The sequence below is a fragment of the Oncorhynchus masou genome, chromosome 6 (genome assembly GCF_036934945.1).
Source record: "Oncorhynchus masou masou isolate Uvic2021 chromosome 6, UVic_Omas_1.1, whole genome shotgun sequence".
Taxonomy (NCBI): Eukaryota; Metazoa; Chordata; class Actinopteri; order Salmoniformes; family Salmonidae; genus Oncorhynchus; species Oncorhynchus masou.
The window spans coordinates 67,369,100-67,385,610 of NC_088217.1; the positions used below are offsets into that span (position 1 = coordinate 67,369,100).

At 41.8% G+C, this 16,511-nt stretch overlaps 1 protein-coding gene across 1 annotated transcript in view; it reads right to left on the reverse strand.

Annotated features, from left to right (window-relative positions):
• The window catches only part of LOC135542474 (alpha-1,6-mannosylglycoprotein 6-beta-N-acetylglucosaminyltransferase A-like), a 115,505-nt gene extending 106,591 nt beyond the window's left edge, over positions 1-8,914 (reverse strand). Inside the window, exon 1 of the mRNA XM_064969432.1 lies at positions 8,743-8,914. The gene's annotated coding sequence lies outside the window, so the exon portion shown is untranslated. The remainder of the gene's footprint in view (positions 1-8,742) is intronic.
• Between the last annotated feature and the right edge of the window lie 7,597 nt (positions 8,915-16,511).

The following is a 16,511-nucleotide window of genomic DNA, read 5'->3' on the forward strand; positions in this document are numbered from 1 at the left end:
TTTTCTCATTTTGTCTGTCATAGTTGAAGTGTACCTATGATGAAAATTACAGGCCTCTCATCTTTTTAAGTGGGAGAACTTGCACAATTGGTGGCTGACTAAATACTTTTTTAGCCCCACTGTAGGTTACATCAATAATGGATCAGAATGAGAAGAAAAAAATAAATAATCCCAGGCTGCATTTCCCACCTAAAACTAAGTCAGAATCAGGTGACTTAAAAAAAATGTCCAATCCAACATGTACAGGTGTTGATTGAGCCAAATGTAAGGCATAGGAATGACATTCCCTAACACTTTAAAACTGTAAGACTATAGCCTCAAGTTGGTACCGGTATGTTCCTCTACACAGCCCTTGAAGCGTCCAGGCAGCAGTCTGAGGTAATGGAGAAGTGAAACTGACGATGGCCATGCTGTCATGGAGACGAGTGTGACTGCGCATCTTAATAGGCTACTTCTTCACACTCGGCAGGGCCTCCATTCAATTATTAATTCCCACCTCTAGTCCAGACAAACGGCCATACCTTACTGGTGTGAACGGCACACAGCATAATAGGCCAACACTCTGCCCAAAAACACCTCCGATTGGCTTTTAACACAATGTATTTTGCGTTGTCATTATGAAGATTTCTTTACACAAGAATGCAATTCTGCTAGAGATCTACTGATATGGGATTTTTTGGTTCCGATACCGATTTTAGGGTGGCAAAAGTCACCGATTATTGATAAATCTGCCAATATATTGTTTTTTAGAAATGGAATGAAAAACAGACCTTTTTCTACACAAATTGTGCTCCAAAAGATTAAAAGATATTCTAAATTATGATTTCTCAACTGAATATAAAAATGTACATTTCATCTGTGGTTTACAGCAGTGGTTCCCAACCAGGGGTAATTGGCCTATCCACATGGGGTACTTGAGAAGCCTCATGAGACCATAGTCCGACTTGTAAAATGCATGAGGGGATACTTCAGAGTAAAATGCAATTGGTGGTGCAATAACCGAAATAGGTTGGGAAACACTGGTTTACAGGATATCCACTGACCACAAGCTAGCTGTTCCTTACAACAATATTTTCCTACAGAAACCACACGTACATGACACTGTTTCTCAATACAAAATGCATTGGCTATACATTTCAACTGCAAATGGAATGACTAAAAACATTTATGCAGGAAAATGCTAACCGCACAGGTTCCAATTTAGCTAGCTAGCTAACTTTAGCTACTTATCTCATCATGAATACAAGCACATGGCCTGAATGACGGGACATATCTAACTGCCTTGCTTTTTGCAGATTGCGGAAAACTAACTAAATAAGCCCACTAGCTAACATAATAGGCCGAGACAGTAACATCGTTATCTTTGTATCAAGGACAAGTGTTCACTTTGGCGCCAGTCCAGTGTTAGCACAAAAAAAAAAAAAAAAAAAAAAAAAAAAAAAAAAAAAAAAAAAAAAAAAAAAAAAAAAAAAAAAAACTCTGTTAGCTAGCTAATTACCTTGCTGGCCAGATAACGTTAAGAATGTGATGAGGACAGGGCTGCTTGCTTGGAGAAGTGTACGTTTCATTATTTACTTATTCAAATATGTTGGCTGTGGCAAGCAACGCACTGTCAAACCACCAATGCCTACCATCTCTCACGTTGTGACCTAGGTCTGAATGATGTTCAATGAGCAGTCCTCTTCAGGTAACTCATTGAATAAAAAAATAAATAATGTATGACCGCAAATGAGCAGACATGTGTATTCTATGTACATAATATCGCCGATTTATCTGTGGAACCGATTAATCTAGTCTATATCAAATTAATCGGTTTATTCTTTGGACAAAAGATGTTATCATGTAGGCCTAGGGATGTGACAGTGTAATTGACGATTATGGATGAAGACATTCATGAAAATAACAGTCCAAACCGTATTTTAAAAAAAAAAATATATATATATATATATATATATATATATATATATAAAAATATACACACACACATACGTCATATTCAAGTCGACAAACTTTACCCAAATCAGCAAAGTAAAAGAAAGCCTGGTTTACATTTAACTGACAATATAAGAAAAGACGAGAGGAGGTAAACTATCCAGCTTAGATTTTTGTGTTGTGGAGCGAACAGCTGACTGAAGACGGCATTCAAAAAGATGACACATGCAGTTGAGTCCGTTTCAGTGGTAACATTAACTTTTGACAAAGCTATGAAACTTTGCTGCTTCTTGTTTCAGCAGGGTGTTGTAGCAAACGACTATGCGACCAGAAAAACCACTGCGTATTTAACTTCGGTCTGGTTTAACCAGGCAACTGCATTGTGTCCTTTGTAGACAAAACAGCAACACTATGGCACGGGATGGGTAACTTAATACTAAGTGTGATGAGTGAGACGATCAAAACAGGCTGTTCCCGACACCACATGACAGTGGTGGTGCTGAGGGAGAGAGCAAGTGAGAGACAGAGATCACCACTTCCTCAGAAGAAGAGTGCAGTTACTGATCATTCAGATATAAATGCACTGGTGTAGAACATATATAAATGCACTGGTGTAGACCAGACATGAGTATCTGTCATGTAGAATAAGGCACAGGCCTATGCGTCAGCTCTAGTCATTAGGCCTGCATTTCTACCTGCAAAATGATAGGCTTATCATTGTACCAAACTGAATAAGCTCCAGTTCCCACCTGCCCTCCCCTTCATCGGCTGAGCTACCATTTCCCTGCAGTCTCTGCTCTCAAGCGGTTGGCACCACACACACACGTGACGCGGGCAGGCGCAGCACCGTGACCAATCTGTGACGGTCACCCCACCAGCCAGGCAGGGCCATCCTGCCACTGGCCTCTTGCCCAAGCCTGGTTCAACACAGCACCACAGTCTGGGACATACGCACGCACACACACTTCAAAACTTGAGTCACTTAGAAATGTCCTTGTTTCGAAAGAAAAGCACATTCTTTGTCCATTAAAATAACATCAAATTGATCAGAAATACTGTGTAGACATTGTTTCATGATGTAAATGACTATTGTAGCTGAAAATGGCAGATTATTTATGGAATATCTACATAGGCGTACAGAGGCCCATTATCAGCAATCATGACTCCTGTGTTCTAATGGCACGTTGTGTTAGCTAAGCCAACTTTATCATTTTTAAAGGCTAATTGATTATAAGAAAAACCTTTTGCAATTATGTTAGCACAGCTGAAAACTGTTGTTCTGATTAAAGAAGCAATAACACTGGCCTTCTTTAGACTAGTTGAGTATCTGGAGCATCAGCATTTGTGGTTTCGATTACAGGCTCAAAATGGCTAGAAACAAAGAACTTTCTTCTGAAAATCGTCAGTCCATTCTTGTTTGGAGAAATGAAGGCTATTCCATGCGAGAAATTGCCAAGAATAGCATCGTATATCACAATGTTTTATGGGTAAATAATCACAATAGGACAAATGTTAACCACGCCCCCAACCCTACACACCATCACAGAGTTAAAGAGTTGTGTGGGGTAGTTAACCCCTTACTGTGCATTGCGCACCAACAGAGCGTTTCTGTTCCCTCCACCTCCTCTGAATAAAGGAGGCAGTTGACTGCACTGCCGCACACAGTAAATCAAACATGGTTTCCTCTCGGGCCGCTCTCCTAGGGCTGGCACATTTCAGAGGCCCGCTTGGTCTCTGGTTTCTTGACCGAGCCTGCTGCTCACTCCTGTAAGCCTATGGAGAGCCGAGCGGTTAAACTGATTGGGATGTTGTATTAGACAGTGATCCTCTTAACCCCAAACCCACAAGTACCCGTTCAGGTCCAGCGGCAGTAAAACTGTCAGGACTTGTAGGAACCGTAAAGTGCTCAGTTTCACAGTTAAGCGTCTCATCTCAAGAACAACAGTGAGGAGGAAAACAATACTCAGAAACATGAATTCATTGTGTAATAAGATGATAGTTACAATAGAGACTGAGTTTATGTTTCCCAGAGGAACGTTCGTTTGTGGACTTATGGCTTTCAGGTGACAAAAACATTAGGCCTATCGGTTTAACCAACACACAGCCGTTGGAAAGATAGGTTAGTGAAATATAAAGATGATCTGTAATAGCCACAGGACTGTTTGTCTGTATGTAAGGAATAACCCAAGCAGGACGAGCGTAGCAACAAGTGACCATTTAACTAAATCAAAGCAATACACCCCCAGAGGTTCAGAAAGCAGCTATTATCCTGGTCTGCTGATTGTGTTCGAGATCCACCAGAGCAGAAACAGAAGAGCACTTTATCCAAGGGTGTCATTAGATCTCAGTATGGGTGCTAGGACATTAATCATTTGACTGGAGCAGAATGTCATGAAAAACTATTGAGTACTGAACCGTACTGCAGCACATCCTGTAACACAGGAGGTAGACTTCCTTAAAACCTGTTTGAGATCGAGCTACTTTTTTCAACATTCTGTTAAAAATCGTGCAACATTTCAACGTCCTGCTACTCATGCCAGGAATATAGTATATGCATATGATTAGTATGTGTGCATAGAAAACACTCTGAAGTTTCTAGAACTGGTTCAATGGTGTCTGTGACTATAACAGAACGAGTTCAGTTGTCACAATCGCAAGAAAACCTCATCACAAAATCTCCAAAGAGAAAATCCATCCGCCAGTGTTTGTATTGTCTAAGGCTTGTCATAAATAATGGAACTGTGTTGCAATTCCTACAGATTCCACACGATGTCGCCAGTGTTGTGATTACCAGGGCACTTTATCATTGGTTAGATTGGTCAATAACACATCCGGTCTTCAGGTGCGCCACAGAAAAAACTGTACGTGAGGAACTGGAATTCTTTTTGTAAACTTCTAGCTATTGAATACAGATCTCTCTGTGATCAATTTGATCGTTTATTAACGTTTACTAATACCTAAACTTGGATTACAGAAGTAGGTTGAAGTGTTTTGTCAAAGTTTATAGGCAACTTTATGAATTTTTAAAAATACGTTGCGAAACGTGCATTTTTCCATGGATTTCACGGTGTTCATAAATAGACATTTTGGGTATATATGGACTGATTGTAATCGAAGAAAAGACCCAATTGTGAGGTTTATGGGACATATAGGAGTGCCAACAAAGAATCTCGTCAAAGGTAATGAATGTTTTATATTTTATTTCTGCGTTTTTGGTAGCGCCGGCTAAGCTAATTTGTTTGTTTACGTGCCCTTTCTGTCTGTCAGGGAGCTGCATGCTATCAGATAATAGCTTGTCATGCTTTCGCCGAAAAGCATTTTACAACTCTGACATGTTAGCTATATTCACAACGAGTGTGGCTTGATTTGAGTACCCTGGATGTGAATTTTAATGAAAGTTTGAGTTTTAATGAGTACAATTAGTTGGCGCTCTGGAATTTCCGCTCATTTGGTTCCTGTACAGGAACCAACTCCTGAAGAAGTTAAAACTGCAAAATATAAAACTTTGTGCGACCTGACCAAATTCACATAGAAATGTGAGTTATAGATCTGTACTTGTCATTGAAAGCAAGTCTAAGAAGTGGTAGATTTGCTGGATCTACAGAACTGCTGGTTCTGTTCTAACTGATAATTAATTGCACCCACCTGGTTCGCCAGGTCTAAATCAGTCCCTGATTAGAGGCGAACAATGGGAGAAAGCAGTGGAACTGGCTTCGAGGGCCAGAGTTGAGTCTGAGGCCCTACATTATAGTTGCTTGTTTTGTTACAGAAACTGAAATTAAGGCTTGGGCTAACAATTAACATTTTTGCAACCAGGAAATGACAGAGCGGTATCTGCAATGTTGTATAAACAAAGACCAGGTAGAATGACTGAAAATAGAATGACTAGGTTATGTATATGGTATAAACAGTGCTATTACAGGCATTGAATCCGGTCCAGAGCTAAAAGCTCCTATTTGCGTTCCTCCATGCCTAAGCTGAACAACGCAACTATTTGCTTTTAATAGAAAGTTGTGTGGTATACAAGCCAGTGTTAAAATACTGACTGCTGTATATTTATCCCAAGCCTTTCCATCTGCCTTGACAAAGTGAGATCATATCATATGATTCAATCTACAGCCTAATCAAGTGATGAAAGGCTTAATTACAAGCTCTACCTTGCCCTTCAAAAGGATTCATAAACAGCTCATCTCTTTGATACAAAAACAAGCACCTATGCCAGCAGCATACCACCCTGCATACCACTGCTGGCTTGCTTCTGAAGCTAAGCAGGGTTGGTCCTGCTCAGTTCCTGGATGGGAGACCAGATGCTGCTGAAAGTGGTGTTGAGGGCCAGTAGTAGGCACTTTTTCCTCTGGTCTAAAGAAAATAATATCTGAATGACACTGCCCTGTGTAGGGTGCCATCTTTCAGATGGGATGTTAAACGTGTTTCCTGACTCTCTGAGGTCATTAAAGATCCCATGGCACTTATCGTAAGAGTAGGGGTGTTAACCCTGGTGTCCTTGCTAAATTCCCAAACTGGCCCTCAAACCATCACGGTCACCTAATAATCCCCAGTTTACAATTGGCTCATTCATCGCCCTCATCTCCTCTGTAACTATTCCCCAGGTCGTTGCTGAAAATGAGACAGTGTTCTCAGTCAACTTACCTGGTAAAATAAAGGATAAATAAAAAGCACCTAGGTGAGGCAATCTTCAATCCCTCCAAAAAAAAATCTCGAAACATGCTCGAAACAAACATTAGCCTACATCTCAAACAGAATTCACTAGTGATATGTGACATTTTAAGGGAAACCAGAGGCTTAAAAAACCTGAAGCTTTGGACCTGCCCAACCATTTAAACAGAAGGTTGTATTAGGCCATACTGCGGTTTTAGCCAAACACAGTGACCAAGCACAGCGAGTGGGTGGCACAAAGAGAGGGAGGCCGTGGTGTGTGTGTACAGACCGTGAGGAGTAGGACCCCTTTAATCAGAGAGAGACTTAATCTTCCGCGGCTCTGGGCGAAACCATCAACAAGCCCACCTCCGTCCCATCCCTCCGTCATCTCCAGCCATGCCCAATGATGCGGTCCCAACGATTTATCTTGCCAGCAGCAAGGCATGCCACTGGAGCAAAGCTCCTTTCAAGCAGATTTATACTCCCCAAGAGCTGCAGCAAAGTCACTTGAAAGAGCTCTTTATAAAAGGCAAGGAAGCCAGCAGCTCACCTCTGCTAACTGCAGGCCCAATGGCCGTTTGATGGTCAGGATAATAAGCTAAGCAGTGAGGTGAACAGAAACAGAAATCCAAGATCACCTCAATTACAAATGCCAGTGTCCTCCATCTTAATCACACTTCTTCATTACCAAGGGGATAACAAAGAGACAACCTCCAAGAGAAGATACTAAACATCAAAAGCTGAATGTTTTATGTTGTCATGGCACCAACCACAACGTTACCTGTACCTGAGCCAAATGCCTTAGAGTAAGTATACTGTAGAGAATGTGGACTACAGTTGTAATTACAGAGTACACTGGACTGTTTCCAAGGGGATTTCTGGGTGTTTGAATAAATCTCCTGGGTTGTAAGAGAAGCACTCTTTCAGATCTACTCAGAGGATTGCAGCCAAGGCAGTATTGAGCAACCCAATCACTGAGCTATTGGAAGTTAGGAACATATAGTGAGCTATCTCTCACAGTGGAAAGTGTGGGGGAAGTGTTTTTCATACTTATCCACAAAAGGACACCGCACATATATTACCATGGTCACAAAACCTTTTAATTTGATACGTTTTCACGTGTAGTTATATTGTAGTAACATTGCTTTATGTAAAAAAATATATATATATAAAAAAAACAAGTCTGCAAATTATCAAAATATATCTAGTGAAAAGGCAATCAAATGATACAGGCTGTAGATAACAATTTGAGACTAGGCAATACCATGCAGTGTCAAACGGAGCCATGTATTTTAGATTCGTACAGATTAACCATACTCATTATATTTGATTGGGGGGGAGGTGCTAACACCTCTAGCCAGCTAGATACCTTTCAAACAGCAATTCAAGCGACATAGCTAGTACTGTCACTTCTATCATATCATGCCAAGGATCAAATTCAAAAGAATGTTAGCTATTATTATTTGTAGTAGTATTAAATCAATGCATCCCGAGCTATGATTTCATGAAACAATAGACATCTGTTGACAACAAAACCTGCACTGGCTGGTTTGCTAATGTTACTGCAAAACTGTCAACGGTAGGGAGGAAGGCTATAACATGGCTAGCTAGTTACTCTCGTCTGACCGCGCACTCGTTATAATCGACAACAGACAATTTTAGCAAGCAAGAAAGTAGCCCCCTTCATAACTAGCCACTGTGTTTTTAAGGATCACAAGGAAGCCAGTACGTTTGCATTTCAACGGGTTGAAACCACCAGGTTAGCTGACTCGCTGACAAGCTAACCATTATATTGGATAGGTCAGATGGATTATTAGCAACATTTGGCCGCTGCGGTACGCGATTCTTTACTAGTTCGCGCTAGCTGTCACATGCAGTACTTTCTCGGCTAGCTAACTAACGTTAGCTTGCTTGCTACTCGTGGAGCTAACAATAACATTACCGTAATAGCTGTTATTAACGAGAGATATGACATGAAAACGAGAACAAACTGAAATAGCTAGCTAGCTATATGAGTCTGGCTTTCTGGTCATCCTTCGGTCATTGAGCAGCACTTCTAACCGCAGTGACAAGTCGCTCGTAGTACGATTGGGAGAATACTGCGTCTCTGCAATTAAAATGCTATGTTGTGGAAATCATATTACAGCTTACCTTTCGGATAGTAGAGTGCTCCGAGTTGACTTCGGGGCTCAGGTTTTGTTTTATGCTGATATGATAACAGATGCTACAGGATTCCGAATGAATGGCCAGTTACTGTAGCTTGCTACGGTTTTTCCGCTCTAGCGCTGGAGTCTTTTCTTTCGCTCTGTCACTTCCAGCACCTTGTCCTAACGCGAAGGCTATTCAGGGATCCTCTGAATGTTGGTATCCCCTTGAAATAACGAAAAAAAAGAGAGCAACATTTACCATTATGAGAAAAGGATAAGCATAAATTGTATCACATGTTACATTGGTGCTGTTTTATTCATATTTAGAAGCATGTTTATTTTATATTTCGCATATGTACCAATATGCAATTGCGTCATACAAGGAATTGTGGGCCTAAAGATATCACAAATAGGGGAAAACGATATGCATTAACTATTTATGTGGTCAATAATTCCATGATAACTGAAACTATATATTATTTTCAGTTTTCTTACTTTCATATGTTCATTATAAGTAGCCGAATCTACATAGGAGCCCAATCCCTAGGCTGCGTAGTGTTATATGACAACAAAATCACCATTCTCCCTTTAAAAGGTGAACACGTTTTTTTTTTAAAGACAAGCTTAGTGATTGCTGCCATCTGCTGGGGCCTTTTGTATACTGAAAGTAAGAGTCAGTCACCGTGATTCACTTATGTCACACACACACTGTGTCACACACACACTGTGTCACACACACACTGTGTCACACACATTGGGTGCGTCGCTTGATTCAGATATAATCATCTATTTTGGCTGATAGATTTGAAAGAAATCCAAACTGTTGAACTAAGAGGCTCACTAGAGGGCATCCACAGCACAGTTTTATATGCCAATATTATGGGGCCATGAATTAGAACTTAACAGGATGTGAAATGGCACACCAATCCTACTTTGATATTTTCCTGCCAAAATACAGCAACATTCCAGGCGTACTCATTTATCTAATCCATAGCAAGTGACACATTGATATTCAAACGTTTTTTATTACAAAAGTATTTTATATTTGCTTTACATTTTTGATTTCGATGGTGGTTAATTAAAAACATTTTGTGGGGCATTCCCAAAGTTCCCCTAATACACCAGTCCCCCAGGCCTAGGCATTGGAAACTCAACCCATCCATATCACTGCATTATGAAAGCGCTCCATCTTCAAAGGAAGTATAAATTACAGATAAGCCCCCCTCAAAGCTCAGAATGATTGTATCAGAGGATTTATTAATTTCTTTGCCCCTCTTGATTTAAAGACGCACTTCTATGAAGAGGCCCCTCTCAACTTTGAGAGGAGAATGTCTTGTACTTGCCATTGAAACCCGAAGAGGCACCAAATAAAGCCTGCAGGTGTAGGCCTAATGCACCTTACTCAAAATGAACAGTATTTAGTCAGGATCATTATAAGATGATTATGATAAGACATTATTAGTGAGTCATACATGCTCTTTATGACAAGTCTTACATTGCATTATAACTGCATCACAATGCATTAAAGGCTTTAAGTAAAGTGTTACCAAAGTTCAATCTAATCCAAACTAAGTGTAAAGGAGAGCACCTATCCACTGGTAGCTAGCAGCAGGTTAACCTGTAGTAAACTGGGTCCCATTGGAATGTTAATACTACTATGGCCACTGACCATCTCTGCTGCATATTCCCCCTCAATGCACTAACCATCTCTGCTGCATATTCCCCCTCAATGCAATAATCATTCATGGCTCAGAGCCTCAGACACATTCACTGAACAACTCATGCAGAAGGCTCATCATAATTTGACATGGTTTGTACTCTGTGAAATCTGAGTAAATCATGCTCCTCAGCATAGAAATATCATCTATTACTCTTCTAGTCATGTTCTTATTATCTACTCATTCTATGCCAGTCGGGAGGTTGATTGACTGTATCAGAGGTGATTGTAATGGTAACGAAATTGGGTCAATTCAGAAAATCAAATGAAAGGCCTACTATGATCTTCCTTTTGTGCGGTGGATATGGTCCCTATATTGGGCATTATTTTTCACCAGAGCCCTATGAGCCCTGATCAAAAGTAGTGCACTATGTAGGGAATTGGGTGCAGACATGACTGTGACCATTTTCCTTTTCATCACGAGATTGCCTATATATACTGTATAACATCTAGGGAATTATTGTAATTTACAACTTTGGATAACCCTAATTATCCTGTAACACATACTGTAGGGTGGCTTGCGAAAGTATTCACCCACCTTGGCATGTATCCTATTTTGTTGCCTTACAACCTGGAATTAAAATAGATTTTTGGAGGGTTTGTATCATTTGATTTACACAACCTGCTTACCACTTTGAAGATGCAAAATATTTTTTCTTGTGAAACAAACAAGAAATAAAACAAAAAAACAGAACACTTGAGCTTGCATAGCTATTAACACCCCCAAAGGCAATACTTTGTAGAGCCACCTTTTGCAGGAATTACAGCTGCAAGTCTCTTGGGGTATGTCTCTATTAGCTTGGCACTGGGATTTTTGCCCATTCCTCAAGGCAAAACTGCTCCAGCTCCTTCAATTTGGATGGGTAATGCTGGTGTACAGCAATCTTTAAGTCATACCACAAATTCTCAGTTGGATTGAGGTCTGGGCTTTGACTAGGCCATTCAGAGACATTTAAATGTTTCCTCTTAAACCACCCGAGGGTTGCTTTAGCAGTATGCTTAGGGTCATTGTCCTGCTGGATGATTTTTTCACTTCACCAATTTGGACTATTTTGTGTATGTCCATTATATGAAATACAAATAAAAATTGATTTAAATGACAGGTTGTGATGCTACAAAATAGGAAAAATGCCAAGGGGGATGAATACTTTTGCAAGGCACTGTAACTGACACATAATCAGACTGAGGTTACAGTCAGTGGCGACTCGTCATTTCGGTCAGGTGTTACCTGTTTTGCATGTTATTTTAGCGTTAATACGTGCCACATATCAGTTTGCAAACAATGTAAGTCTGCTCCAAAATACAGCTGTTTCAGCCTAGTGCTTTCTGTGGGGAAATTCAACAATGAGTGGTTTGGAAGGACCAGTGGCTAACTGCAAGCGTTGCAAAGCAATCACCAGCCTGCTATTCAGTGGAGTGGGTGTGTGGTCTAAGTCTGAGTTTAAGGGTCTCTTTCCAAGCTTAAAATTATAAACATTCAACATTGGCCATGCTGTCAATCCAGCATGACTTCTGCCGCGTTCAAAACAACTGGAAACTCGGAACTGGGAAATCTCAGACTTCAGTGAGTTCAAGACAACTGGGTACTTGGGGGAAAAAACAATCCTTGACTGGGAAAATACTTTTTGAACAGTCATCCAACTCGGAATTCCAAGTCGGGAACTCGGCCTTCTTTCTAGAGCTCCGGCCTGAAGATCACTGCCGTCATGATTCAACCTTGTTTTTTCCCCCGGTTTTCTTGAAGCACCATAAATCCAGAGAATCCCAGACTATGATGACAAAGTGTGATGACAAAATTTGCCTACGAAGGATCACCGCCCCACCTTCCTGTTCAAGTGAGCACAGTACAACAAGGTGAGTCCAAGAATGTATTGTATGCTGGTGCATAAATGATGTAATATCAATCAATCAAATATATGTATATTTATATTTAAGCCTTTTTTACATCAGGGAGATATGTATACTGTAGCTGCTATAAGAAAGTAATACTAAGTTGTGTAGTAAGCTGATAATAGCCCATGTGCCTCACCCTAATAATTTGGTCCCTTTCCTCCTTATAACTTAGCCTACTGTTCTGACTTGGTGGTGCACATGCAACCTATAGCCTGTTTTAGAGAAATGTCATCATTAAATGTTGTAAGTGCTTTCATTGTCTGCTTCTATGCCCCCTTTATTTATCCTACGGCTTTGACTTGGTGTACAGGGAGAAAACTGTAAGAACAGCCCATGTTCTGAATCATTTCGCTGTACTGTATTTCAAAAGTGTTGAACAAATAGTTGTATTGACTACATCTGTCCTAGCTCGCCCATTAATGTCTTAATCGAAATGACGGATTGCCTCTTATCTGCTCGTCATCCCTTTACACCTTAGTTTGTACACATCAATTGTCAGTAGAAACCACATCAAATGTTGTTTAAGCAAGTCAGTCATATCAGCTGTTTTTTAAAAGGCAGTAAATGAGGCTGAATGAACTGTTTCCCTGCCAGATGAGGCTCAGCAGATTCACTCCATGGTGCTGAAAAGAAAGCTCTGCTGTTGGGATATCTTTATGTAGGCCCTAACAGTTTGTGGGCACCATTTATCACTGTTATAGTACAATTGATTGTATTGTTTAGTGGTGTGGTGTGTTGTGTAGTGGCTTTGCTGGCATGCATCAAAAACCTTCTTATTTTTGCCCCACCTAGACTAACCTGTTAAAATCGCCCAATATTACAGTATATATATGAGTGACACTTATCTTTCACTGCTCACAAATAGAATACTTGCTTTGGGTGGGACAAAGAGCAACGGAGAGCAATTTAGAACATTTCATCAAATAACATGTGAAGTTACATGTCAAAAATAAGTTGTAGTCAGTCCAGTCTGTGAGTAGTGCACACAATGTGGTGAATACTGCATACAATCTTAAAATTATTAACCTACCCTCCATGTATCATATTCAAATGAATGACCTTTATATGGACCTATAGAGAGAGAACGAGAAGGACAAATGTATGGCTGTTATTATTCTCAGTCTGACAGTTTTCCTGCCTACACCAAGGAAAATAGAGAAGAAACTGTTTCTTTTGAAGTTCTTTTTTTTCTTCTTATCCATCAGCAGTTAGGAAAGCCAGCTCTTTTGAAGTACACATGAAATAGATGATAGTATTGCCTAATACAATGGGAGATAACCCCCATCATATTACAGTGAGATATCTTGACTACTGTGAGAAGACTCCGTGTGAATGTATCAACAGTATGATTTGAATAGACATTTTATAAAAACATAAAAGTAATGATTTTAAAGTCAGACATAAGAATGATATTGACACATGAGTGATATTCTCCTGAACCAGACAGTACATTTGTCATTTTGGTCATTTGCAGTAGCAGATGCTCCTATTCAGAGCGACTTACAGCCAGTGCATTCAACAAAGGTAGGTAAGACAACCACATAATCACAGTCATTGCAAGTAAACCCATTCCTGGAAAAAGCATCTATCATTGAAATTATTGCTAGTAAGAAAAGACAAGTGCAAGTGTTAGTGCAAGAATGACAAGTACAACACTAAGACATTTTGTTTTTTGTATCAGGAGGGTGGCTAGGGGGTTCAAACAAGGTGCTCTTTGAATAAAACAGACAGTACACACAACTGATAGGTTACTGTGTCTAGCAAAAGCAATTCAGCCTGAGAACAAAACTTAGAAACCCACACAAAACATACCAAACCCACACATCGGACTAAACAATGGCAGGTCACAGTGAAAGAGAATCACACAAAGCCAGTATAAGCCAGTCACACATGGGTTTAGTTTATTGCTTTCGAACCCTCATCCTCAGGCATTACATCCATGCTGTGAAACAATGCATAATTGAGGCTAAACTATAAAGAATGTCACGGCCACATTCGAAGCGGTAGCTCGATTTTCTTGGAATTGCTGTCACCTGAGTGGATGAAAGGTTCAAGCCAAATAACAGCCTTGTAAACCTGCCATGACTCACCTGTGGACATTCTGTCTGTTTTTCTCAATATTTCAGGAATTTATTGTCTGTGGTGTGTGTATACAAACGGGCACCAATATAGGAGGAGGTGGAAGAGGCGTCCTATATCCCACAAATCCTTTAAACATCCATGGGAGTGAGTAGAGGAGAGAGGAGGAAAGGATGAGAGAAGGTCTGCTGTGGAGAGATAAAGCGGCAATAGGCATTGGCAGCCTTGGAAAATAGTGCAGTGGATAATGTACATTCCTTCCAGGGGAAGGGCAATGTACAATGTTAAAAATTCCCTGCTGGTGACTAAGCGCACCATCTCATTCACACAGCCCTCTCAGAGACAAACTCTGTAACTTAATAACTTTGGCAGAAGGCTCCCCTCCGCCACTGGAGCCAAGTTGGCCATGGGGGTCGTACACTGGCCCTTCGCAGCTAAGGCCTGGTCACCGATTGTTTGCTAGGGGTCATGGTTACCAGAGGCCTTATCACATCGTGGGGTCAGCCAATCACAGGGAGTCAGCTTGGGTCCCAGATCCCCAACTCCTGCCTCCTCCTCTCAGTTTCCCTCAAGCAGTGACAGAGAGCAGCATCTCTGTCGCTGCCCATAAACAACTAGACTCAATAGTATCTCTTTAGACTTGTGGGATGGTGTGCATGCACAAAGTGACTTCTGTGACATGTATAAATTGTTCTTAAAAGTTAGTTGGTATTGTTGCATTGTGTATGCTGTTTCTGTATAGCTTGTAACCTGTAAACATGTTCAGGGATTATATGCCATTTATACAATCCGTTATTAACATTATCACAGCTCTCGTGATATTGTATGTAGAGTATATTCATTGCCTTTCATTTCCTTCTATAGAACCACCACCATTCCACTACCTTTCCGTGTCCATTTCATCCGTGTGTGTGTCAGTAAAGTATCTTTGTGTGTAACTCTGAAGTTGCCTTATTCCCTTCTAACCAGGGGCGGTGCTAGCAGGTCTCAGGATCAGCAAACACGGAGAGCCGGGTTGTTCTCTTTCATGGTCCTTCTGTCACTGGATTTGTGACTTGCTAGCACCACTACGGCAGCCTCTTGGGGACACACGGTGTACCTGACATACTGTACAGCCCACCTGCAGTCCAGGAAAGGACCGTACAAGTGATCAGCGGACCTATTGCGGGATAAATCACCTCCTCGGCCCAGAAACGTTGCTGAGTGCATCCAGTGGAGGGACTGAGCTTGGACGTTTGCCACTTTGCTAGGGATGTCTGCAACGAGAACTGGGCCCACACCTACAGAAGTGCCATCCCACCGTGGTCCTGCAGCATCGCCGCAACATAGCCAGCACAGGACGTCTCCGGTCAGATATATTGCCTACCATTACCCCGTCTCCTCCCCATTGTCACGTGGTGGACTGCAACAAAGGGACATGTGGGAGCGGTGCTCTCCTGAGCTATTACACCTGGCTTCCCAGTGCCTAGGACAAAACAGGATGGCCCCAACATTGGGGACGCCACTTGCAGCCCGCAGGGAGGTTCTGCAGCCTCCCAGGCTCTATATAGCAGAGCAGGAACCTCTTCCACCACACCCAGCACCACAGATCCTTCTGTTTTACTGCTCGCCTGTGGCCCAGAAACCTCCAGGATGGCAGACAGTCCGGTCACAACCTAAGTCGACCCAGCAAACCCTAGGACTAGAACCCAGCCCAGTCCATATCGGTGCTCGAGCCAACACTTGAGAAGGCACCCCTACCTAGCCAAGGGCCGCAGGCCCCATTACTATGCCAGCAGCAGCCCGAACCCCGGCTGACCCAGCAGTCATCGGCCCTCCAGTCCACCCGGCAGCCGCCAGCACTGGAGTCCTCAACGGCGCCATCTATCCCGCAGACACCAGTGCAGCAGTCCCTAGTGGACCGACCCGACCTGTCTGCTGCTACACCCATCCAACCAACCAGCCCTGACCTGGGCCCTCCAGTCCACAGCTCACACCATCTCCTGAGGCCCCATCCTGTCCTAACCCAGTTGCCACTCTGGATCCCAGTGTGACAGTCTGTGACACCCCCGTACAGCAATCACTGTCCGACCCAGCCACGAACC